The 26,700-nt window shown below is 40.0% G+C and overlaps 1 protein-coding gene and 1 long non-coding RNA gene across 7 annotated transcripts in view; one reads left to right on the forward strand and one right to left on the reverse strand.

Annotated features, from left to right (window-relative positions):
- The window catches only part of GPC5 (glypican 5), a 775,603-nt gene that overhangs the window by 85,944 nt on the left and 662,959 nt on the right, over positions 1-26,700 (forward strand). The window lies entirely within an intron of this gene.
- LOC311430291 lies at positions 13,541-16,460 on the reverse strand. 2 transcript variants are annotated; one of them, XR_014688671.1, is made up of 3 exons: positions 16,090-16,460; positions 15,599-15,716; positions 13,541-13,965 (listed from the first exon to the last, which is right to left on the reverse strand). It is a non-coding gene; the product is annotated as an uncharacterized lncRNA (long non-coding RNA). The 2 variants fall into 2 exon arrangements; XR_014688672.1 differs by having other exon boundaries at positions 15,599-15,727.

Here is a 26,700-nt window from a genome sequence, read left to right on the forward strand (position 1 = left end):
GTTAAATTGCTCAAGAAAATAAATTAAGAGGACAACATTTCTAACTTCTGTCAGTCAGATGAATTCACATTGACACCATCCGAAGATCAGCGTGGCATGGGTGTAGTTTGCTTCTGTTTTCTGGTGTTTATTTGTGACCTCATCCAAATCACTATCAGACACAGTGGGATCTTAAGCACAGTGAACCAAATTAAAAATTACTATTATCAAGCAAGGCATGATATTTTCACAGTTATCTCAGATACACGCAGTTGGTAAATTTAATGGTTTCCCGAACAGTAAGTGGTCAAGCTGTGGAGATTTCTGGGACTGAAATGAAGGAAATGGAACTGTCTCTTTCTTTTCTAGAGGACTGCCTATTTGAGTAAACTGAAAATAGCATCATTAAAGGTTGTAAAGGAAAATCCTTATTTTTATATTTGCAGATATTAATTTGTAATTCTAAGATGTTGGCCTTCTTTTTTAACTTGAGGCAATGTATCATACATAACATGAAATTTAACTGCCTTACACAAGGTGAAACAGATAGTGATGTTTCAAAAATATATTCCCAGGACTACTACGCATTTTTTACTATTGCCATTTTTGAAGTATAAGGGGGTTCAGATGCTGATCATCATGTATATTTACGTGAATTAGACACACCATTTTGCGTTTATACTTGATGTATATGTCTTGTATGTGGCTCATGGTGACATTCAAGGTGATCTGCTCCGTAACACTCCCTGGTACCGAGGTTGGACGGACAGGCCTGTAGCTCCCTGCATCCTCCTTCTGGTAGACTGGAGTCACTTTTGCTCACCTCCAGTCAGCTAGGATCTCCCCTGTTGGCCAGGACTGACGGTAAATTACTGTAAGTGGTTTGGTGAACACTTCTGCCAGTTCCTTCATCACCCTTAGATGAATCCCGTCTGACCCCATAAGACTTACGGACATTCAGCTGATCTAAGAGGTCACTTCAAGTTTCCCATTGGATTATAGGAGCTTCATCTCGCTCCCTGTCACCGTCTTCCAATGCAGGGGGCTGGCTTGCCTGAGAACAATTGGCCTTACTAATAAAGACTGAGTATCTCAGTCTTTCTCCTCATCTTCTGACACCATGTTTCCCATCACATCTTAGAAAGGGTGGAGATTCTCCGTAATCCTCCTTTTGCTGTTAATGTATTTACAAAATCGATTTTAATTGTCTTTTACTGCAGTATGCAAACTGAGTTCCAGCTGGACCTTAATATGCTAAAGGGTTGCATAAAAATATGGAATAGGTTGTTACAAAATGTGAGCTTCAGCCCTGATAACAAGATGAACAAGACAACATTTGATATGACAACATAGGATGACAACATTTAATAATAAGATCACTGAGGCACAATTTGAAGGAAAAATTGAATTGTTACCTCTGTTATATCAGTTTATTTTTCAATACTGCCTTTCACGACAAAACGTAGTTCATCTTTCTCATTTCAAATTGATTTCTATAGTAGTTTTATACTACCGTAATAAATATTATTTTGTTACAACTAAACTCATTTAATCTTTTTATTTTAACTCTATTTTATCTTTTTCAGAAGCAACTGTGACTTTTAAAATAACAATTTGGAGTCTAAGAAGCAAACAGCCAGCTGCGTGCTTGCTTCTGAGCACTTCTGACCTAGGATACAAGAAATTCTATAGATTGCTATGAAGGAAACTTTTAGGACAACCAAAGAAGAGAGTAAAGAAGTGTCTGAATCTGTAAGATTAGGCAGTGCTAAAATATATATAAAAATAGCTTATTAGTACTAAAATAGCTATTGGACCACATCAAAGTATGCATTTCACTGACAAATATCTGCTTCTGATGCTTTACAGGCATAGTAAGGAAAGTCTCAATCATAAGAAGCTCACAATGTGAGTAAATAAGAAAGAGAAGTGATGTACAAAGGAATAAATTGATTTCCTTTAAGTTCCACAGGTAATTGGTGACAAATTAAAGAACAAAGCCATTCATTTTATGAACGATAATCTAGTGTCCATTACTTTTATTTTAATTACTATATTATTGTTGCTTCATTCTGCAAGTCATATTCTTAACGAATGATGGCAATACAATATGATATGCAGTAGAGGTTCCCCCTAGTAATACTGAGCCATTTATATCTTTTGAAGTGTTGTTGAATACATATTAAAAAAGTAATGTTTTAATGACAGCATAGTTTGGTGTTTTGCATGTCTTTGTGGTAGGATTTTTACTAATCTTTCCCGTCAAAGCTTGGATTATACCTGTCATGCTTCATGTAGATCAGCAAAGACATTCTTGTAATATTGCAGAATCCCTAAGCATTCTTTTCATCTTTTGAACTGCATCAGTCTAGTTTTTTTTTAGTTCTTTTGCTCTTGAGATTTTCTATTGAGCATGGAAGTCCTTGAGTAAGCAAGAACTTTCCTCTAATACCTGGGAGTAGTAGGAAAATGCACAAAATTGTGAGTAACTGTGAGAATTTCCAGTAAGAGTTTGTAATTAAGAAGAATTTATTGAGAAGTTGTCCTTTACAACACAGCATGGCATGCATCTATATTTCATTGGAGAAGAAAGTGTGGCTGGCCAATCCTGTCTCCTGCAAGATGACACCCTCTGAAATCTCAAAGGTGTGGATTATTTATGGCTAAGACAAAAATATAGTTAATAAAAGATTGTTAAACTAAGCGTAAATACCTATACTGTAGGTTACCACTAACATATCCAGATTGTGGTAGGGTATTTGCATTTAACAAACAATATGCATTTAAGAAACAAACTGTGACGAGGAAAATAAATTAGCTGTTTACTTGTTTCAGTTTTTATTTTTAACGTGTAAGCGAACCGCTGAAGGTAAAATTTTATGGAGTTTTCATTATAAGGAAAAATGGAATCACTTTTCACTTGCTGTTAACATTTTGGATGTAAGTTACAAAATATTGTCCCTCTTCTGCTGTTAATTTGTCATCAGCCATGACATACCAGTAAGCTAGTATTGGAAATGAAATTGAAGTGTACATGTATATGGCTGTCCTCTACACCTTTTCCAACCCTACCATTTTCTTTTGAATGTGAGATGATTAGGGTGTGACTGCCTAGAGTATTTCTTATACCTAATAATTTATGCCGTGGAAGATGGTATTAGTTATTTTCTTCTTTTCTCACAGTAATTCTTAAAATTCAATTTTTGGCAGTTGCCAGGAAACTAGTTGACACTTTTGCTAAATGACTCACAATGATTCCTTGAGGACAGTTGATATATTGATTAATATTACGAAATACTGATTCCTTGAATCAATAGTTCATAACTCCATCAGTGTGCTTTATTTTCATTTGTCATGGTTTTGTTTTTTTGAGGAAGGTTTTGTTTTCCAGGGACCTGGGACGTGCCATGGCATGTGTCAGTGGGGGCTGCAGCTATGTGCATGTGATGCAATGAGCTCAGACATGATGCTTGGTCCTGCCAGCCTGGCAGGTGCACCTCTGCAGTGCTGGAGCTGGGTCAAGGGTTGGAAAGATGATTTGCTTGGAGTTGCTGGTGTAGAACAGTCTGAATTAAACTTTGAGTGATTCAGACTATTAGAATCATTTTATTTTGAGTTTTTACTTGACCTGTTTTTCTAGAGAGGAAGAACGATGCTTTGCATCTTTGGAAAAGCAGTTTCAGCATTTTGTTTCATGAAGGAAAAGTATAAGAACATGGCTGATTTATGCTGTACAGATGTACTAGTGATTTAAGATTCCTACCTCTGTGTATCATCATCTCTCATTTTCTTTCGTAGTTTCAGCATTTCTTTTGTACGTCTACATAAATCTCTTGGCCCTATTTTATTCTTTGTGCTATTATGCCTTTTCTAACTTTTTGTCTCATCTTCACTCCTGTTTCAATCTTTTTTTTTTTTTTTTTAAATGCATCCAAATACTGTCCTTTCAGTGTCAATCCTAGCCTTCTGCCACACAGCTGTATTACACTTCATTTGTATTTCCTCGTGACAGCAGTCTGCTGCTTGGTGACAAAACGTTACATGTACTTTTTGTGTCCTTATTCTCATGTAGGATGTTAAGTTGATTTTGTTAGTGGTTCTTGCTTTTATGCTCCCATCGCATTACCGTATGTATTGGAAGAAAGTTTAAAGCAAAATGCATGAAATAAAATATAAATCTCATTACATAAACAAGACAATAATGCCATCAAAAATACGTGCTTAATGCTCATGTGGTAAGGCTGTGAAGCCCCCCAGGAGGACATAGGATACAGTGAGTTCTCCTATCTCTGCATGCCTATGCCAGCTCCAGGTTGCTGATAACTCTAGACCTGAATCTGCCCCAGCAGAGTAGACCTAGCAGGGTAATTATCCTACACACCATGAAACATCGGTAGAATAACAATATATATTTAGGTAGCTGTCATCCTCTCACAGAGACTCCACTGACAAATTCTCAACAAAATTAAAGTACATTACCGTTCCAAAATGCGAATAAGAATGAGACTCAAGAATAATAATATAGCAGAAAGGTAGATTTTTAAAAGAGAAAAGGGTTGGGTAATTCAGGCCTCTAGGGGAAGACATCAGAGAAATATACAATTCATTCTAACCCTATAAATGGCAGCAACCAAAGGAATCAAATCTCTGAAATGTTTTAAATTAATATTTAATTGTAATTATAAATAAAGTCAGCCTTTAAGTTATTTAAATTAGTTAAATGCAGCAGAAAAGAAATCCCAAAACAGCCAACCTATTATTTATTGAGAATAATTGTTTCCTTTTAAATATTAGTGCATTGGCAAAAGTGATGAATCTAATCAGGAAGTATTCCTGCCTACCTCATAACACTGACTCATGTTAGCACTGATGGTAACATTCAGCTAAACTCACTATATCTTTGCTAATTTTTACTCAACACATAAACTCTGGAAGCAAAGACAAAACATACCAATCCCTTTACACTTTTTTCATTTAGTTGTTTGTTTGCTTGGATGCTTGTTTTGTAATAGTAACTATAGCTAGGATGAAAATTCTGCAAAAAAGAAAGCTTTTTTTCTTTTGAAAGATGACTGGGTCTTGTAGTACACCTATGGATGCTATGGGTTTGTTGGGACTTTGTGATGACATCATCTGGTCTGAACATATTAATGTGGGTTTAGGGTGGATGTTACTCTTTGCTATTTTACTTTTTAAAGGGTCAGTTCTTAGAAGAAATGAACAATGAGATGCTGGTCTGACTGAAGTCAAGTTTCAACTCCAAATCTACAACCAAGATTGATGCAGCACAGGGCGGTGTTTCACTTCCCTTATTTATTATGCAGGGTGTGATCAATCAATAGAAGGCAGCTTGTACTTTCTATCATGATGTGATAGCAGGCATGCTTATAGAAATTAAGATTGTTATTTCTGGTAGGCTTACATTTTGGTAAAACTGTTATTTTTGAAGCCCTGTGTGTAAATTTTACTTGCCTGTTTCTGCACTTAAAAATCTCATGTTATTTTTTTGCCACTTTTTGCCACAAAGTTTACATGGCAGTATACATAAATGCTTTGTAATCATCATGGCACAGCAAGGGCCAGCCTCTCTCTACTACATTTACAGTTCAATGCTGAGAAGGTTAAAAAAAATCTAATCTTGCATGTAAAGGTGGGTACTGTGCCCAAAATATTCCAGATGTAAGAATACACTTCAAAGAAAATAGAAACTACATCTTAACTCCTAGAATACATTTAAACCTGCAGAATTTAAATCTGTGTTAATTTAATGTAGCTTTTCCTTGCCTACATCGTTTATTGTACCTGTAGTGTTTAGTGTTTTTTTGTTTTTATTTTAAATCACTATGACTTCACATTTTATTTGTTTAAAAATGCTGCTCCTTCACTTACAGCTTGCTTGAAGTATAAGCCATAGTTGGATCAGGAAGGAAACAATAGTAATAGAAAATATTGGTTTTTGATGCAATTTCACATTTTTCAGTCTATCTTCCTGTTCTTGTAGTTCTTCTCCCCCAAGGTAATCTTTTTGCACTTTTCAAATGCTATCCAGTGCTTTCAGCCACCCAAACTGTATATAGTGCAGCAGGTGCCTTGCTGGGTGACCAACTGGATCACAGGATAGATGCTGAATGCATTGAGGTCTAGAGTAATTACTCCACGTACAGTCTTTCACCCTTACATATAGTATATAAACATGAGACTGTGCAAAAACAGATCAGTTGACATTTGCTTGCTACAGTCTGTTCTTGGGGCGCCTGAGAATGGATATAGGGTGATGTAAAATTCAGGGAAAAAGGTAAGGACAGCAAAACAGAGCAGATTAATTCCAAGCAGAGTGGATACAATTTTTAGAGGAAAATCAAGGGAAAATGAAGGGCTTGAGAGAAAGTAAGCTTATTAATAAATTAAAAGGTGGATTAAATTAATGATTAATGACTCTAAGTGGCCAAGTACTTAAGTGATTTTTAAAAAATCAATCTCGGTGAGCGGGGGGCGGGGGAAGGAAAGTCATGAGCAAACAGGAGTGGATTGGCACACTGGGACCTACCCCGAGTCTCAGGTGAGACGTTGCTGTGCAGCTGGGGCAAAAAGCAGGCACAGCATCAGATGGCTGAGATCCATAGCTTAGCCTTTGCTTCCTTTGCGTTTGTCAGTCACGACCATGCAGCTTCTGTGCATAGTGTGCAGGGAGGAGTGACAGCACGGTGCCTTGGAGGCAGCGAGCTGCAGCTGGTATATGTGTGAGGCTGCTCGGGAGGACCCCTGGCACTACTGGTCTCTGCTGTGGCCTGGGTCACGGTCTCACCTTTAGCAAAGAAAGAAGGGTAAATGACAGTTGGACTTAACACTAGTTGGACAAAAAGAAATTTGCAAATTGCATAAATATGAAAGGACCCTGTGCGTTTATGCACAGTTGGCTACAAGTGTAATTTATGCTGGAAAAAAAGTGTGAAGGCACTGGAGGATTAAGAGAGAGAGCTAAGATTGCACTGATTTGCAAAAAGAAGAGGGGGCGGGAGGGCACTGATCCTCATAAATCCTGTCATGTCTGTCTAAATTAAGTCCTTAAGGGTAAGAAAAAAGAGCCTTAGAAACAAACAGTAAATTAAAGAGTAGTAGGCAGCTAGTTTGAAAAAGACCCCAGTCCACTAAGTAGAATGATGTTATAAGTAATGAATTGCACTCCCAGAATATTATTACTGGCAGTGATTAAAAAGGAAAAGAATGGAGAGGGGGATTAGATATAACATAGTTGTTTTCCCTCTCAGATGGAATTTTGTGCTATTGGTAACTGTCTTCAGAGTCCTAAGCAGTCTGAAATGAAATAATGGAAGGCATCTCTCAGCCTGTATTCAGTCAAAACAGTTCTTTTTCATACAAGTTAGTTTTTCATTCCTGTATGTATATATACTTATTTCTACATACATGTTAGCACTGTATATTTGAACTCTTTGTCTTTTTCTCTCTGCATGTGTTTATGTGTTTCTTTCCACTCAAGATATCTCTTAGGCTCTGCAGTTGGAATGGGACAATCAGACTAATAATGCAAAAATAAGGTAACAAATAACCTACTCATACAGTGAGGAAGAATACAGGATAAGACAAATGGGTTTATGTTAAATCAAGTTTTATTTTATATATTTAATAATATTTAGGATTAAAGTGTGCTGGGATAGAAACAGTGTAGTGGGACTGAGAGAAGGGATTTACAGAAGTGAAAAAAAAAAGAAAAAGGAAAAAAAAATAAAATCTCAAACAGCCAAAAGTGAGAAATCTGAAATCTGGAAAGCAGAACAGTTTCATTGGAATTGGCATAAAAGCTGTGTCTCTCCTTCAACATTAACTTCTCTGTGTTTACATCATATGGTTCAGTGCTTTAAAAAAAATAAATTTATTTGATGAATGATGAATATTTTCGTTCATCTTGAAAAATATTTATTTAAATAGGCACCACTTTTCTAGTAAATATTGCTGAAGGACATCTCTTTGCACACTTCATTGATATTGAGGAATATTTCTAGAAATTGTATATATACAGGAAATGCAAGTGTCTGTTTGATTTTTCCAGAAATGCTTATTGTTCCAATTGCTAGTTTTCTAGTGAATCCAGACAAACATGAGACACTAGGGAAACCACTAGCTACAGTAAGTAGCTAGTCACTTAAGGATCAGTCCTACAATAGTAGTAATAGTGTTTTTCCCTTTCCCTTTCCCTTTCCCTTTCCTTTTCCCTTTCCCTTTCCCTTTCCCTTTCCCTTTCCCTTTCCCTTTCCCTTTCCCTTTCCCTTTCCCTTTCCCTTTCCCTTTCCCTTTCCCTTTCCCTTTCCCTTTCCCTTTCCCTTTCCCTTTCCCTTTCCCTTTCCCTTTCCCTTTCCCTTTCCCTTTCCCTTTCCCTTTCCCTTTCCCTTTCCCTTTCCCTTTCCCCTTCCCTTTCCCTTTCCCTTTCCCTTTCCCTTTCCCTTTCCCTTTCCCTTTCCCTTTCCCTTTCCTTTTCCCTTTCCCTTTCCCTTTCCCTTTCCCTTTCCCTTTCCTTTCCTTTTCCTTTCCGTTCCTTTCTGTTCCATTCCTTTCCGTTCCCTTCCGTTTCCTGTTTGTTTAATCTTCAAATACAAAGGCAAAAAAGAAATTATACTTATCCTGATGTTGTTAGATGTTTCCTCTTTAATAGATTGCAGTTACTTCTTTCTTCTCTTTCTGTGGAAAGTGCTGTGATAAGCCGCAGCACTGCATGTGCTGATCAAGCTAACAGTATTACAGGCTTAGCTGCACTTCAGAGTATGACATGATATACATGCTACATAGACTATTATAAATATGTATCAAATGACTGAAAAGCCTTCAGGCACTTGGTTCTTGTTACCTTGCTTGATTGCTATCAGTGTGCTGCATCTTCTGAATTTTACCTGTGGTCTTAGGGTCATTACCTTAAGATAATATACATTCACAGTAGTTTAAAAATCAACATAGTAAGCATCAGAAATTAAAATAAACACACTTTGTGTTTAATTTACCCTCTCTATATACTTAAACTGCATTAGTTAGATAATTGGCTAAAAAAAACAACAATGAAATGACTTTAGAAGGAATGCATAATTTTGTTTTGTCCTTGTTTTCACAGAATCACAGAATCACAGAATTTCTAGGTTGGAAGAGACCTCAAGATCATCAAGTCCAACCTCTGACCTAACGCTAGCAGTCCCCACTAAACCATATCCCTAAGCTCTACATCTAAACGTCTTTTGAAGACTTCCAGGGATGGTGACTCCACCACTTCCCTGGGCAGCCTGTTCCAATGCTTCACAACCCTTTCAGTGAAGAAGTTCTTCCTAACATCTAACCTAAAACTCCCCTGGCTCAGCTTAGCCCATTCCCCCTCGTCCTGTCACCAGGCACGTGGGAGAACAGACGAACCCCCACCTCGCTACAGCCTCCCTTGAGGTACCTATAGAGAGCGATAAGGTCGCCCCTGAGCCTCCTCTTCCCCAGGCTGAACAAGCCCAGCTCCCTCAGCCGCTTCTCGTAGGACTTGTTCTCCAGACCCCTCACCAGCTTCGTCGCCCTTCTCTGCACCCGCTCAAGCACCTCGATGTCCTTCTTGTAGCGAGGGGCCCAAAACTGAACACAGTACTCGAGGTGCAGCCTCACCAGAGCTGAGTACAGGGGGACGATCACCTCCCTAGCCCTGCTGGTCACACTGTTCCTGATACAAGCCAGGATGCTGTTGGCCTTGGCCACCTGAGCACACTGCTGGCTCATATTCAGCCGACTATCCACCATCACTCCCAGGTCCTTCTCTGCCTGGCAGCTCTCCAACCATTCCTCTCCTAGCCTGTAGCTCTGCTTGGGGTTATTGCGCCCCAGGTGCAGGACCCGGCACTTGGCCTTGTTGAACTTCATGCAGTTGACCTCAGCCCATCAGTGCAGCCTATCCAGATCCTCCTGCAGAGCTTTCCTACCCTCAAGCAGATCGACACACGCACCTAACTTGGTGTCATCTGCAAACTTACTGAGGGTGCACTCAATGCCCTCGTCCAGATCATCGATGAAGATATTAAAGAGGACTGACCCCAGCACCGAGCCCTGGGGGTTTTGGCTGGGATAGAGTCAGTTTTCTTCCTAGTAGCTGGTATGGTGCTGTGGTTTGGATTTAGGATGAGAATGCTGATGTTTTAGCCGTTGCAGAGCAGTGCTTATGCAGAACCATGGACTTTTTTTAGCTCCTCATGCTGCCCTGCCAGTGAGGAGGCTGGGGGTGCACCAGGAGCTGGGAGGGTACAGAACCAGTACAGCTGGCCCAGACTGGCCAAAGGGACATCCCATACTGTGTGGTGTCAAGCTGAACAATAAAGCTGGGGGAATTGCCTGCAGGGACTGCTGCTACTTGGGGTCTGGCTGGGCATCTGTCAGGAGGTGGTCAACAATTGCATAGGGCATTACTTGCTTTGTATTTTCTTTTATCATTATGTTTTGGGTTTATATGGCAGGGTTTTGATAGTGAGGGACTGCAGAGGTGACCTCTATAAGAACAGTCCAGAAGATGCCCCATAGTAGATAAGGGCCTGTTTCAGCCAGCTCCAAAGGGACCCGCTGCTGGCCAGAGCCAAGCCAATAAGCAATGTCGTTTGCACCTCTGTGAGAGCAGCTTTAAGAAAGGAGAAAACAAACAATCAAAAACCATCTAGGCAACAGCAGAAGGGAGAGAGGAGTGACAACCAGCCCTGCAGACCCCAAGGTCAGCACAGCAGGAGGGCAGGAGGTGCACCAGGTGCCAGAGCAGCAGTTCCCTTGCAGCCTGTGGAGAGGCCCTGGTGGAACAGGCTCTCCCCCTGCAGCCCATGGGTCCCACATGGAGCAGATCTCCTCACTTCACTGGAGATGTGCTCCAGCCCCTTGATTATCTTTGTGGCCCTCCTCTGGGCTTGTTCTAACAGCCCTATGTCCTTCTTGTTCTGGGGGCCCCAGAGCCAAATGCATTACTCCAGCCGGCGTCTCACAAGAGCAGAGCAGAGGGGGAGAATCACCTTCCTCAGCCTGCTGGTCATGCTTCTTTTGTTGCCGCCCAGGATATGTTTGGTTTTCTGGGCTGCAAGTGTACATTGCTGGCTCACGTCAAGCTTCTCATCAACCAGCACACCCAAGTCCTTCTCCTCAGGGCTGCGTTCATCCATTCTCTACCCCGCCTGTATTTGTGCTTGGGATTGCCCTGACCCAGATGCAGGACCTTGCACTTGGCCTTGTTGAGCTTCATGAGGTTTGTACAGGTCCACTTCTCAAGCCTGTCAAGGTCTCTCTCTGAATGGCATTCCTTCCCTCTAGCGTGTCATAGGCAATGAGCTATATCTAATGTATATTTTATATAGCATGATGAGACTCTTTTTCTGATTTGGATGAATGAGTGCTGTTGTAATAAAATATGATTTATTTAGGTAGTACAAAATTACCATTGAGATCAGTTTAGAATAGGAAAGATGAACTATGTTTCATTGTGAACTGCAGTATTGCATAATAAAGGAAACCGATATAACAGAGGTAACAATCCATTTTTTCCTTCAAATTGTGCCTCAGTGATCTTATTACTAAATCCTTGTTGTCACATTTTTGTTGAAGCACACATTTTTTTAACAACCTATTCCATATTTTATGCAACCCTTTAGCATATTAAGGTCCAGCTGGAACTCAGTTTGCATACTGCAGTAAAAGACAATTAAAATCGATTTTGTAAATACATTAACAGCAAAAGGAGGATTACGGAGAATCTCCACCCTTTCTAAGATGTGATGGGAAACATGGTGTCAGAAGATGAGGAGAAAGACTGAGATACTCAGTCTTTATTAGTAAGGCCAATTGTTCTCAGGCAAGCCAGCCCCCTGCATTGGAAGACGGTGACAGGGAGCGAGATGAAGCTCCTATAATCCAATGGGAAACTTGAAGTGACCTCTTAGATCAGCTGAATGTCCGTAAGTCTTATGGGGTCAGACGGGATTCATCTAAGGGTGATGAAGGAACTGGCAGAAGTGTTCACCAAACCACTTACAGTAATTTACCGTCAGTCCTGGCCAACAGGGGAGATCCTAGCTGACTGGAGGTGAGCAAAAGTGACTCCAGTCTACCAGAAGGAGGATGCAGGGAGCTACAGGCCTGTCCGTCCAACCTCGGTACCAGGGAGAGTGTTACGGAGCAGATCACCTTGAATGTCACCATGTGCCACATAAGGGGCAGTAGAGTGATCAGATGCAGCCATCAAGGGTTTATGAAAGGCAGGTCCTGCCTGATTAACCTGATCTATGAGAAGGTGACCCACTTAGTAGTTGAAGGAAAGGTGATGGATTTTGTCTACCTAGACATCAGTAAAGCGTTTGACACCATTTCCCATGGTATTCCCTGGAGAAAATGGCTTCTCACAGCTTGAACAGCTGAACAGTTTCGTGGGTGAAGAACTATCTGTCTGGAAATCAATCCAGTTGGTGGCCAGTCAACAGTGGCATTCCCCAGGGCTCTGTACTGGGACCTGTTTTGTTGAACATTTTTATCAGTGATCTGGATGGGGGAATCAAGTGCACCCTCAGTAAGTTTGCAGACAATACCAAGTTAGACAGGACTGTTGATCTGCTTGAGGGTAGGAAGGCCCTACAGAACCTACAGGCCCTACAGAAGGGCCTACAGATCTGGATAGTCTGTGTCAATGGGCTGAGTCCAATAGCAAGTCACTCAGGAAGGCTAAATCCTGGGTGCTGCACTTGGGTCAGCAGTATGGTGCAGCAGTATGGGCTAGGAAAAGAGATGCTGGAAAGCTGCCCATCAGAAAAGGATTTGGGAGTGTTGGTCAACAGCCAGCTGCTGACCGTGAGCCATCAGTATGCCCAGGTGGCCACGAAGGCCAGTGACATCCTGGCCTGCATCAGAAATACGGTGGCCAGCAGGACTAGGGAAATGGTTGTCCCTTTGGGTGCAGCATTGGTAATACCACACCTTGAATATTGTTTTCAGTTTTGAGGCCCTCATGACAAAAAGGATATGGAGTTGCTCAAGCACATGCAGAGAAGAGCAACAAAGCTGGTGAAGGGACAAGAAAACAAGACTTGGAGCAGCTGAGGGAACTGGTGTTGTTTAGCCTGGAGAGAAGGATGCTGAGGGGAGACCTCATCGTTCTCCACAACTACCTGAAAAGAGGTCACAGTGGGATGGATGTTGGTCTCTTTTCTCAGGTGACCAGAGATAGGATATGAGGAAGTGGCTTCAAGTTGCTCCAGGGGAGGTTTGGATTGGGCATGAGAAAGAATTTCTTCGTGGAGAGGGTGGTCAAGCTTTGGAAGGGGCTTTCCAGGGGAGTGGGGCTGTCCCCATTCCTGGAGGTGTTTAAGAGATGTGTGGATATTGCCCTAATGGTCATGGTTTAGTGATGAGACTTGGTAGGTCAGGTGGATGGTTGGACTTGATGATCTTGAAGGCGTTTTCCAACCTAAAGGATTCTATGATTCTTTGATTTTTTTCAAAACCAAGTTTAAAATTCCATTTATTTCAAAGAGATTCTTGGTCATCTATGTAGTAAGTTAGCTGATGCTTACTGAACTATGTAACTGATGTTTTTTTGTAAAATAACCCAGAGAACGTAATAGAAGTTTGGATTAATGGCCTTGCTTCATTTATGTGTAAAAGCAAAAATCACATTTACAGTATAATTCTGGTTTTGAGTTTATTATAAAACTGTCAAATTTCCTTATCCTTATTGGAGGTATTTTCGTAGAGCTACTATGTACAGAACATCACTCAGTCTGTTGTATTTTATTTGCTGCAAGTTACTGCAATTTCAAAATGAAAGATTGAAGAATCTCTCCGTGGTCATTGTAATTTCCATTTATATGTCTGTTTGCTACAATTTGGTTTCTACAAGATTTTTTATTATTCAGTTTTGGGGTAAGAGAACTCTGCATCATTTTGCTTATAACATTGCAGTCAGCATCAGAAGACAAACTTCCAGCAATCCAGCTGTGAAAAATGACATGATAAGTTTTAATAGTCATTAAAATATAATGTATTTTCAAAGTAAAACTTTATAACTGCCAGCATCACCTATAGAGATTACTCTGTAAACAACAAACCATTTTTATATGGCCTGTTAATTCAAGAAATGAACAACTCTGAGTTTATCCATGACAAATGTGTTGTATAAATTTTGTGGGATTCCTAAGTCTGACAGACACTTTTTAAAACATGCAGAAATTTATGAGATGCATTCTTGCAGTGAAAGATAAACTAGGCTTTTCCTTGCTTAAACACCTGAATCTTTCTAGACCTAACACACACTTATTTTTTCCCGAGAAAATCTGTGTTGGCCAAAGTAACTAGAAATAAATTAAAACAAAAAACACCACCACCACTAACAAAACTGCAAGCCAAATCCCAGTGAAAACAACTTCATCTTCTTCCATAAAATCACTTCTTTTACTTTTTATCTTTTCAGCATAAAATACAGGTTGTTGTAGCCCTTTTGGTAGCAGCCTGAAGGGGAGTGAGTAAATGAAGGGAGGTGTAGGTGGACCAAACAGAGCACTTGTAGTTAAATATTTTAGTTTTGTCACAGCTTTATATCAGAGAGATTTCAAATTCTAAACCTGAAGCACTAGATGAGTAACATGTAGTGCCTAAGAGACAAATATTCAGTGAGTTGAAGAAAAAGGGTTGCAACAATAGTATACCTGAGAAAGTCAAACAGCTGAAGATAACACAGTGTGAACAATAGCAGTAAGGTATTCTTAACTTTTTAATTAAAAGATAGGTACCAAGTGGACTTGAGAAGTTTATTCAAATGTAGAGGCAAGTAATCTGATCTTGTGTTTGGAATTACACATTTAAGTTCTCATCTTTTAAGCTCCTTATCATGCAGTCAGTTCATGTAAAGAACTCCACTGAAGTAAATGACATTGCTCAAGTGTTTTGAGGATTGGGCCCCTTATCAGCATTTTCCCACTTTCTCACTCTTGCAGCATTCATACAGCTAATTGGTGTTTTGACTGAGTCAACAAAAGAATAGTAACACCAATGAATCAAAGGAAATTGTTCTCATTAGAATGTGAAGCTAGAAAAGTACTGCCTTCCGGAACAAATATTGCCCTGAAAAAATATTCTCATTAAAACAAATTGCTCTCTGTGGCATAATAAAATTCATGTAAAGAGAAACATCTGGCAGAATCATATAACCTACCGTAGCGTAACATTTGGAATGAATTAATTTACTTTATTGTCACAAACTGCTTTTTGGTCTTCTCCACATTTTTTCCAGATTTAAATTTATCAGTATGTTGCTTTATATAATGTTCTCAGACTTTACTTGCATTTCCTTTAAAGTCATTTTGTTTTGCACATAACAAACAAAATGGTTTGGAAGGTGGAATATGTTGGAATTACAGAAAGTTTAGACTAAGCTTGTAGACTGTACTTGATGTGCTGTAGCACATTTCATCTCCAAGTGTTTTACAAACCTTCCAACGTGTGAAGGCACTATGGTGTCCTGGTGATAGGAAAATTTGCCTTACGGCAAGCAAAAGAAAAAATAATGCTCACGAACATAATATAGGATTTCTCCTATTTAACCTTTCATGTTTATAATATTAGAAGTTACCTTTGAATTTGTAGTCCCCACTCCTTTTGTAGTCAGTGGAAAAAACACCACCGCCACCACCAACAAAACAAGCAAGGCATATTCCAGACTTATTCCACTGCAACTGCATTAGATGCCACTGTAAAAAATCTAGAATTGGTAGCTGAAATAAACATCTAAACTGCAGATATGTCTTTGCTTATATTAATCACACTAGATTACAAGAATACTTTGAGTATGATAAAGAGATTATTTTGAATTTAACATTGTTGTGGAGTATTCTCAGAAAGCTCACAGATTTGTTGTCACAGTGAACAGTTACCAGCCATTTAAAAATATTTAGTTCCTGTGGATTTTAAAGATACCAGAACATATGCTGAGTACAAATCTGAAGTGTTTAGACACAGTAAAATGGCATGTAAATTATGGAGAGTTTATGTAAGTTAATTAACTGAATTTTATACTTAATCTTGTCAGTGTTTCAGACCTGAGACTGCAATCATCAGTCTTACCTTTTTAGTAGCAGGAGTAGGACAGGTATGTTTGTCCATCTCTGCTGTCCATCTCTGGATTTGAGAATTAGGCACTAGTTCTTGATACTAAGTGCTGAGAGAAAAAAATGCTGTTTATTAAAAGAAAGAATGATGGGTTGAAATAGAGGAAATCAGGAAAACAATTAGAAATAATCTAGAAAGCCAAACAGACCAACATTTTCCAGACCCCTCTGCCCACCAAAATTCAAGGATGAGAAATGTTAGCTGGAGGTGAAGGGGAATTATTCAGAGCAAAAGCACTGCAAGCTAATGGATTGTCTCAGGAAAAAAATACATTATGCATAGTGAAGCCTTTCACACAAAGATAGTATTTATAACATGTAAATGAAAAAGTTGGCATAAGCAGCACATATTTGAAAGACATTCCTCAACACCAAAATAATTTAATTTCTCTTACATCCTTGAATATGTTTTTTAGTCTGCACCTCTTGCCTTTTTCTCTAGAACAGCTGGTTTTAAAACTGTTCAAAATGTGAACAAAAATCTTAAGATTCACAAAAACATCTTCTTAATTATATTTTATAAAAGTTCATGTGTTCATCATACTGATGGTGTTTTAATTCAGTTAATAAAGTTTTATGTCTGCAGAGAGTTTGTGTAGAGTAATATGTCTAGATGCTGTCGAAATTGTACTTTAGAGAACTTTTTTTTTTTTTTTAAAGAGAGGAAGGAAAGGGAATATAATAACAATATTGTATTATATTGCAATGAAGAATGAAGTATAACTTTTTACCTATTGTATTTTCTAACAATCAAAGTGAGATCAGACATCCCACCATTTACCTTTTCAATTGAATTGGTCATATATTTTCCTTTCAAGTATGTTAAAAAAAAATCACTTCCATGTGAGCAAATCCTCAAGAACCTTCAACAGTTTCTTGTCACTCAAAAGATTCATATAATAAAACATTTCTTCAAAATAATCATATATGCCCAGTTTCTAAATATCTTTTCATCTAATAAATGTCTTTCATTTGCTGCAGCTAGGAAAGAAGAAAGTAAATGTGTATTTTCTCGCAGTTGATGTCTATCAGGCTGTTCTGGGCTCTTCATCCAGCCATGCAATAAAATGAGCAAGCATGGTGTTGATAATGCAGCTGTGATACAAGAATTTAAGAGTACAAGAACCCATTACACAACTTATACAGAGAAGACATACTTCAATTACATTCTCATTCAAGGATATGCCAGTACATAAATTCCTAATTATGTATGTGTACACAATATACTACACGTATATGTAGTTGATTTGTTGTTGTTGTCGTTGATTGTTTTTTGAACATGAAAATGAGTTTAATGCATAAAAATTCTACTTTGCACTGTGAAAATTATTTTGGAGTATTTTCTCCTTTTGGAAGAAAATTCAGTCTTCTGATAATATTGTTCAATGTGATATGTACATACTACATATTCAGTATATACAGAAGGTCTGGTCCAAAGTCCATTTAAGTCACAGAAAAATGTCCATCAACGTGAACAAGCTTCAGGGACAGAGTCATTCTTCTCCACGTAAATCTTGTAATCTGTCTAGCTAGTTTATACAAATCCTGTTCAAATGATTTGTCCTAGGAGCATGACTGATATCACTAAGAACTGTACAGGTTTTATTGATGTTGTTGGTTCTAAATTCATAATAATCTGACCTTTATCATCCAAATAATCATCCCCCTCTCAATTTTGGAATACCTAAGGAGTGCTCTGAAGTAACTAGAAGTAGTCTGAATATTTTGCTATTGTCATTTGCTGAATGTAAATGTAAATTTGGCTTTATGTTGTAGTTTGTCAACCAATTATAGGTGACTTTGAAGGTGAGAACTGATCCTGCTTTTTTTAGTATTTTAGTTAATTTAAAGCTAATTTTATCATGTTTTGAATCTTAATTCCGAACCACATCGAAGAGTTTGAGACATTTAAAAAGAAGGTTAATGATTTCCTTAATTGTTTGTTGTATTATGTTTACTGTTACTATGTTTAGTATACCTTGGCATTGAGAAATAAGAAATGAGGAAAGGAGAGCACATATTTAAAGAGTATTTCAATATGAAAAAGTCCAAAAATGTCCATGTATGGTGTTGCAAATACTATCTGAAAACAGCATCTATACTTTTATAATTTGTTCTAGAAATACATTTCTGTGACACCAGAATGTTTTCTTTAAAACCCCTGATGCAGTGATTTCAGATGAGAGATACCATCTCTATTTTTTAAATTAATTAATGAATGGAATATATTTAGTAAAATTATTTAAATAAATATTGTGGTGGGGTTCCGTCAACGATACTGATATTTGCTTTTAGCATTTTCTGATGAGATAGAAACAGGTATAGAACTGTAGAAATCTAGCTTTACAAAGTGGTTGCCACATTGATTAACTGTATGCATACACAACGGATTCTACAAAGCACAGCAGAGCAATACTTCCAAATGACAGTAATAAAACAAACGGCATAATGTTATTAGTTAATGAGAGAAATTTCAATCCAGCATTGTAATAACAAATGTGTGAGGAAGCACTGACAGCTGCTGCTGGAATGCAAAACAGAACAGCTTCTGAAGCATGATCCACTTACCAGCACTGGGTTTCTGGGCAATTTGCAGAAGTTGTGGTCTTCTCTGAAGGTCTCACAGGGATTCATTTATTGGCAACATGAATCAAAATGAACTGTATTAACATGACAAAGGGGAGTAGTAAAGTTTTCCAAATCAGTTTCTATAATATGATTTTTGGGTATCTAAGGCTGAAGACAATCCCTTGTTTGTGCAAGATAGGCCCCCATATTTAATCAAGACCTAGAAGCTGCTGATGGGCATGTAATTATAGATAGTAACCCGATTAAGCTCACAGAGAAATAGAAGCATAACAATATACTTAACCTAAGAAAAAATGTGATCATTGGACATGTGCTCACACCACCAAAATTGTAGTGGTATTTTTTTTTCTTTAACAATTACAAAAAGTACTTATTTAATTTTAGCATTAATTCATCCAGTTTTAAATTTAACAATTAATGTGCATGAACGGTTCTGAATAGTATTTTTAGAAGCAGATTTATCGTGCAAAGAACTGAGATTCAGCTCATCTAATTATATCTTTTTAGTCTAGGTTTTTATATCTGAGTTAATCTTTGTATAGTTGGGGAACAAAGTTGACATCTGTAGTTCATGAGTAATCTGTTCCCTATTAGTTGTACATTTTAGGGTGGAAGTAGTCATACAAGGGTATATTTCAGTATATTTCTCTTCATAAAGACAATAAAGAGAAGCTATACAGCTAACTTGTATCTTGATGTTTACACAGAAGTTATCTAAAATTAAGGGAGATAAATGTTCTTCAGAAACATGTTAAAAGTTCAATATGGCAACACAGCAGACTTAATGTCGGCCACAGGAGAAGCTGTGTGTATTTGTGATCCCTTCTTATATTAGAACCCAGGTTCTGGTTGTGGTTATAGATGGTTAGAGGGAGGAAGAAGATTGAAAAACTCAGTATTCTCCTGACCCAGACCCTTTCACATGCCAAACCATAATTCTTTTACCCAGAACTGAATTATTACCACAGCTGCTCAAGAACCTTGATGACTTCTCAGCAGAGGTCCACTAAGTTTGTTGTAGGTCTCCCTGTCCGGCTAGCTCTAAAGTGTAGTTTTTTAGAGTTCTTTTGAGCTTTTTAAACTCAAAGCTCCATGACTCCTCTTAATCTCCTGCTCGAGACTACAGCTCAGGGACTGTATTCTCCCAAACCTCATCCACGCTAAGTACCCAGTATGTCCTGTCCCAAGACCTTATCCCACTTTCCTGTGAGCCCTGTAACACACCACTGAGCTTCCCTGTTCCTCTCAATCCGTGTCCTGCCTGTGCTGATTGCTTACCCCGGGACCATCAGCAGGGCTGCTCAGCTAGCTCTTCCTGACCCTTGTACTGCTGCCATCCATCTGTGTGCCTAACATGCTGCTGACAGCAGCTATGCACTGTCATATAGCGTGCATAGCTGCTATGCTATTGGTGTGGCCATTTGGAAAAATCAGCCCAAGATTTGGTCTTTCCTGCTGAAATTTTGGGGCAGGTAAGGAATATAGAATCACTGTGGAGAAACAGCAAAAAACCTAAGTGACCCATATTTGATCAGCCTTATAATTGTATCAGAAATAGTGTGACCAGCAGGACTAGGGAAATGATCATTCCTCTGTACTTGGATCTCATGAGGCCACACATCAAATCCTGCATTTAGTTTTGAGCCCCTCGCTACAAGAAGGACATCAAGGTACAGGAGCATATCCAAAGAAAGGCAGCAAAGCTGGAGAAGGCTCTAAAGAACAAGAGTGATGAGGAGTGGCTGAGGGAAATGGGGTTGTTTATTCTGGAGAAAAGGAGGCTCAGGGGAGACATTGCTCTCTACAACAACCTCAAAGGAGGCTGTAGCGAGGTGGGGATCAGGTTCTTACCTCTAGCACTAAGTGATAGGACAATAAGAAATAGCCTCAAGTTGCACCAGGGGAGGTTTAGCTTGGATATTAAAAGAAATTTATTCACTGAAGGGGTTATAAAGCATTGGAACAGGCTGTCCGGGGAAGTAGTTGAGTCACTATCCCTGGAGGTATTCAAAAGATGTGTAAATGTAGTGCTTAGGGACATAGTTTAGTGGTAGACTTGGCAGTGATAGGTTAACAGTTGGACTAGATTATTTTACAGGTCTTTTCCAACTTAAATGATTCTATGAATATCTTAACATCATAAGTGACATGAATGAGTGAAGTATCAATCATTAACAGCCAGAAGTTCTTTCAGTTTCTTTACTCAACTGTAAATTGCATTTACTTATTGAAACTTGTTTCATCTGAAAATAATAACATAATTGCCACCTAATACAAGTCTTTAGACAAGAAAGATAAGTCTTTAGCAAGAAAGATAAGTCTCCTTTAGCAAGAAAGATAAGTCTCCTCAAGAAACTGGCGGCTAGCAAATGTGACGCCCATCTACAAGAAGGGCCGGAGGGCAGACCCGGGAAACTACAGGCCTGTCAGTTTGACCTCAGTGCCAGGGAAGCTCATGGAGCAGATCCTCCTGAGAGTCATCACGCAGCACTTGCAGGGCAAGCAGGCAATCAGGCCCAGTCAGCATGGGTTTATGAAAGGCAGGTCCTGCTTGACGAACCTGATCTCCTTCTATGACAAAGTGACGCGCTGGGTGGACGAGGGAAAGGCTGTGGATGTGGTCTCCCTTGACTTCAGCAAGGCTTTTGACACCGTCTCCCACAGCATTCTCCTCAAGAAACTGGCTGCTCTTGGCTTGGACTGGCGCACGCTTCGTTGGGTTAGAAACTGGCTGGATAGCCGGGCCCAAAGAGTCGTGGTGAATGGAGCCAAGTCCAGTTGGAGGCCAGTCACTAGTGGCATCCCCCAGGGCTCGGTGCTGGGGCCGGTCCTCTTTAACATCTTCATTGATGATCTGGACGAGGGCATTGAGTGCACCCTCAGTAAGTTTGCAGATGACACCAAGTTAGGTGCGTGTGTCGATCTGCTTGAGGGTAGGAAAGCTCTGCAGGAGGATCTGGATAGGCTGGACCAATGGGCTAAGGTCAACTGCATGAAGTTCAATAAGGCCAAGTGCCGGGTCCTGCACCTGGGGCGCAATAACCCCAAGCAGAGCTACAGACTGGGAGAGGAATGGTTGGAGAGCTGCCAGGCAGAGAAGGACCTGGGAGTGATGGTGGATAGTCGGCTGAATATGAGCCAGCAGTGTGCTCAGGTGGCCAAGAAGGCCAACAGCATCCTGGCTTGTATCAGGAACAGTGTGACCAGCAGGGCTAGGGAGGTGATCGTCCCCCTGTACTCAGCTCTGGTGAGGCCGCACCTTGTGTACTGTGTTCAGTTTTGGGCCCCTCGCTACAAGAAGGACATCGAGGTGCTTGAGCGGGTGCAGAGAAGGGCGACGAAGCTGGTGAGGGGTCTGGAGAACAAGTCCTATGAGGAGCAGCTGAGGGAGCTGGGCTTGTTCAGCCTGGGGAAGAGGAGGCTCAGGGGCGACCTTATCGCTCTCTATAGGTACCTCAAGGGAGGCTGTAGCGAGGTGGGAGTTGGTTTGTTCTCCCACGTGCCTGGTGACAGGACGAGGGGGAATAGGCTTAAGTTGAGCCAGGGGAGTTTTAGGTTAGATGTTAGGAAGAACTTCTTTACTGAAAGGGTTGTGAGGCATTGGAATGGGCCGCCCAGGGAAGTGGTGGAGTCACCATCCCTGGAAGTCTTCAAAAGACGTTTAGATGTAGAGCTTAGGGATATGGTTTAGTGGGGACTGTTAGCGTTAGGTCAGAGGTTGGACTCGATGATCTTGAGGTCTCTTCCAACCTAGAAATTCTGTGATTCTGTGATTCTGTGTCTTTGAACAAGAGCAACTTTTTGAGATCTAGTTCTGTGGCTGTTTTACCCTGCTGGGCAGCTGAACTCCACCACAAATGTTCTCTCATTTTCCATCCTAAAAGAAAAAGGGGGAGAAAATATGATGAAAAGGGCTCAAGGGCTCAGATAAGGACTGGTAGATCACTCAGCTATTACTGTAATGGGCAAAACACACTCAGCATAGGGAGATTAATACAATTTATTGCCTATCATTAGGCAATAAATAATTTAGTACTTATAATGATTTATTGCCTATTGGCTCTGGCCAGCAGCAGGTCCATTTTGAAGCCAGCCGGAACTGGCTTTTACCTAATATGGGGCAGCTTCTGGGTTCTTCTCACAAAGACCACCCCTGTAGCCCCCATGCTACCAAGACATTTCCATTACAGAAAACTCCTTTCCAATATTTTGCTAGGGCAGCAGATTCACTAGAAAATGCTGATCCAGTGGCACACATATTCCACATGAACATGTGGATTAATCATAGAATTTTGACCTGTCCTCCAAATCCATAACTATCTTCCATGCTAAACTGTTCATTTCTCAGACATCCTGGCTATCAGAGGTTGGTAAGCTCAGTTTGAACCTTGGTTCTGTATTTTCCAACTTGTTTGCTAGCCAGCCTCAGCTTTTCATCTCTCTTGTCTGTGTGACCAACAGTCAGTATTTCCTTCTTGCATTTCTTTTCTACCTTTACAGGATCTTGCTGATCACTAGACTTCCTCTCCAGTTGGTTATAGAATGGTCTGGGTTGGAAGGAGTCTTGAAGATCATCTAGTTCCCCTGCCGTGGGCAAGGACACCTCCCACCAAACCAGGTTGCTCAAAGCCCCATCCAGCCTGGCCTTAAACACTTCCAGGGATGGGGCATCCACAACTTTGCTGGGCAACCTCTTTCAGGGACTCATCACCCCCTTAATAATGAGTTTCTTTCTTACATGTAATCTGAATGAAAAAACAAACAAACAAAGAAACAAACAAAAACTTATTTCAGTTTAAAGCCATCACTCCTTGTCCTATCACTCCACTCCCTGACAGAGTCCCTCCCCAGCTTTCCTTTGGAACCCCTTTAGGTACTGGGACCCCTTTAGGTTATGAGGGTACCAAGCACTGCAACAAGTTCAGAAAATCTAGGAAGCAAAGGTGGCATTATATTTACAAGATAGACACTCGCAAAATTTTATTGGTGATAGTAAACAACAGACAAAAATAGACAGCTTTTGTGTAGCTTGTTTTTTAAAATTCCCACTGATGGATTATCTGCAGCATTACAAGACAATCTGTTCCAGAGCATAGTTATCACTTCTGGTTGGCTTTTCTTTAGGTCTAAATTAATCTCCCTTTCTGCAGTTAAAGCTTATTATTACTTGTCCTACCCACAGTGGACATGAAAAATAGTTTATTCTGTTCCTCTCTGCAGTTACTTTTTATCATGTCCTGCTTCACGTTTAGGTTGTAGTCAACAGCCCCAGTTACTTGTATTTTTTCATTACAAGTCGTGTTTAAATCATCTCTGATGATTTTTGTTGATGTACTCTTTATTCATTGTAGATAATCCACTTATTTGGGAATTCTGGTACAAAATCATATATAGTATTCTAGCCAAAGGCATCTTAAAGCCAGCTACAATTGAATGGTTATTTACATATTATATGTGCTATAATACTCTTTTTTATACGCCAGTAGCATGGTCTTTTTCTTTTTGATGAGACATAGAAGACTTATGTTCACCTTGATATCCACTCCAGCCTCCAGATTTTTTTTTTATTTTTTTTTTTCCTAGAGCTTGCATTTGTGCCATTGATGACTTCTAGCTGAGTGTTGTTATTTTTCACTTCTTTCTGTGGAAATTCATTGTGCTTTTAAAGAACATTTCTCTAATATACGGTGGTCCTTTCCAATTTTAGTTCTGTCAGCAGGACTGCCTACAGTTATCTCCAGCTTGGCAACACCTTCAGATTTTGTAATTTCACATTCCTCAAAACTTTCATTTTATTATTATCATTAAGAAAATTATTATTATCATTAAGAAAATATACAGGCCAACAGCAGATCTCCAGGAACCTCAAATCAGTATTTTCTTCATGTTTGACAGGGAAACACTGAAATCTCTCCAAATACAGTTCTGCAATGAGTTTTGCATATAATAGTAACTTCATGTAGACCTTTTTAATACAGTTTATGAGAAAATTATGTATCAGAAGGTGTATTAAAAGCTTTTTTTTTCTTTTCAAATATGGTTGTATTTGCAGTTCCAGTCTCTTACCTCCTCCCAGACTTACATGAATTGTTTTTGATGATTTGTTTTGGCTCTTAGTCATCAACCCTTTTGCTGAGGTTCACAGTATTTTTTGCTTGCTAACATATTCTAGATTTTTTCTAGAAATGGAAATTAGTCTACCGTATTCCAGCTCTTTTTGCTTTCCCTTTTTATATGGATAGAAAAGTAATTTGTTTGATCTCTTTTAGTCTTCCAAAATTCCATTCATCAGTTGATTTAAAACCAACTAACTTGTTTACATTTGTATTCTCTAACCTGTTTCCTTCTTCTGTTTTAAATTCTAACTGCTTTGTTGTTCATGTTAATTGCATTACCTGCCTGATTGCATCTAACCTTTTTAGTAGAGATTGAAGCAGTGAATATATTAAACATTTAGGGTTTTGTTAGTGCATTGATTTAACAGCCTTTCTTCCTATTGAGTAGTGAACTAGCTTTTTCCTTTGTCTTCCTCTTGCAACTAAAGTACTTACTAATCTTTTTTGGTTTATCTTTGTATGTTTCTTGCTAGCTGTTCCACAGTTTGTGCCTTTGCTTTTCTTAGTTTGTATGTGTTCCTGGTGGTCTGACTGTTACGTGAACGGTGACAAGAGCACAGCTACCTCCTCCAGCCACTCCAGCCCAAGGACCTCTCCTGCCCAGACGTGGGGGCTAAGCTTAGTGTTTTGGGACCTGGGGTCTCTGCCCAGGCTAGGGGATGTGGCTGCTAGTTTCCCCTTTTCAGGCTCAGCTGGTAGAAAAGCTCAGTATGTATTTCAGAGACACACAGACACATACATGTACAGAGACAGGCTAGTCACACAGGCTGTCCCAGGCAAAGGCTGCCTTCAACAAGACTTATTTGTAGGTCTCACATAAACATAGACACAGACAGCCAAGACACCTTTCTCCTCCCCGGCAGGTAGAGATGCTGAAGGCACACACACAGCACTCTCCAGGTTCACAAGCTCACACACATTCATGGATCTTTTGAGCACCTGGCACAGCCCCCCTGTCCAGTGGGCAGCACTCGGCTCCCCAGCAGCCAGCACCGGGCATATGAGTTGTGGCCCTGCTCCAGCCACTGCTGGGGAGTCCCACACTCATCTCACTCATCTGGGACCTTCCCCAGCACCCAGGAGCACATACTGGTCCTGTCCCAGTGTCTGGGAGCAGAAGACCCCACTGCCTACAGTAGGTGATGGTAGGATCTCATTCACTCCAGTAGCTGGTACCTTGGTCCACAGGGCCTACACCCCCAGCCTGACTCCAGGAGCTATTGCTGAGGTTCACTCACCCCCTTCCAGGTCTCGCCAGCGGCTGGCACTTAATCCTTGCAGCACATGTACATGCAGGAAAGAGTGTGCAAATACGCATGGAGATAGTTAAGGAAAGAATGAAAGGTATAGGAAGATAGGACAGACTGGTGATCAGGCCCAGAGTTCAGTCAGACAGACTGAATGGCCCCGTTTTACATGCAGCTGTCCCCTTTATCCCCTTGTCTGCCTTTCCCTGTTTTGGTTCCTCCTGCTGCTCCTACCCCCTGCACACCCCCATGGGTTTGCAGAGTGCTGCAGTTTCTGCACCCTCCCAGTCTGGGGCCGTGGCTTCACAGTCTTATCAATTACAAAGTCCAGGCTGATAGCCCACCAATTGATGTGTCTGGGAGGTGTGTTTCTTGTGATTGTCACCCAGCTTAGAAGTCCTCCACCAGATAATCCTGCTGGAATAAACATCAGTTGGAAGTTCCTGGAATTTGAGGCTTCCTGATTCCCAGTATTATTCAGCAATCCAAGTTACCCTAAAGATTATTATGGAAGATAATAGCTATTTTACTTTACTTTCCATACCCTCATTTAGCTCTGCCTGGCCCTCAGTACTCAATTCTGAATAACCTATTTTACAGTTCAGTCTGTTATCT

This window comes from Aythya ferina, assembly GCF_964211825.1.
Source record: "Aythya ferina genome assembly, chromosome: 1".
Classification (NCBI taxonomy): Eukaryota; Metazoa; Chordata; class Aves; order Anseriformes; family Anatidae; genus Aythya; species Aythya ferina.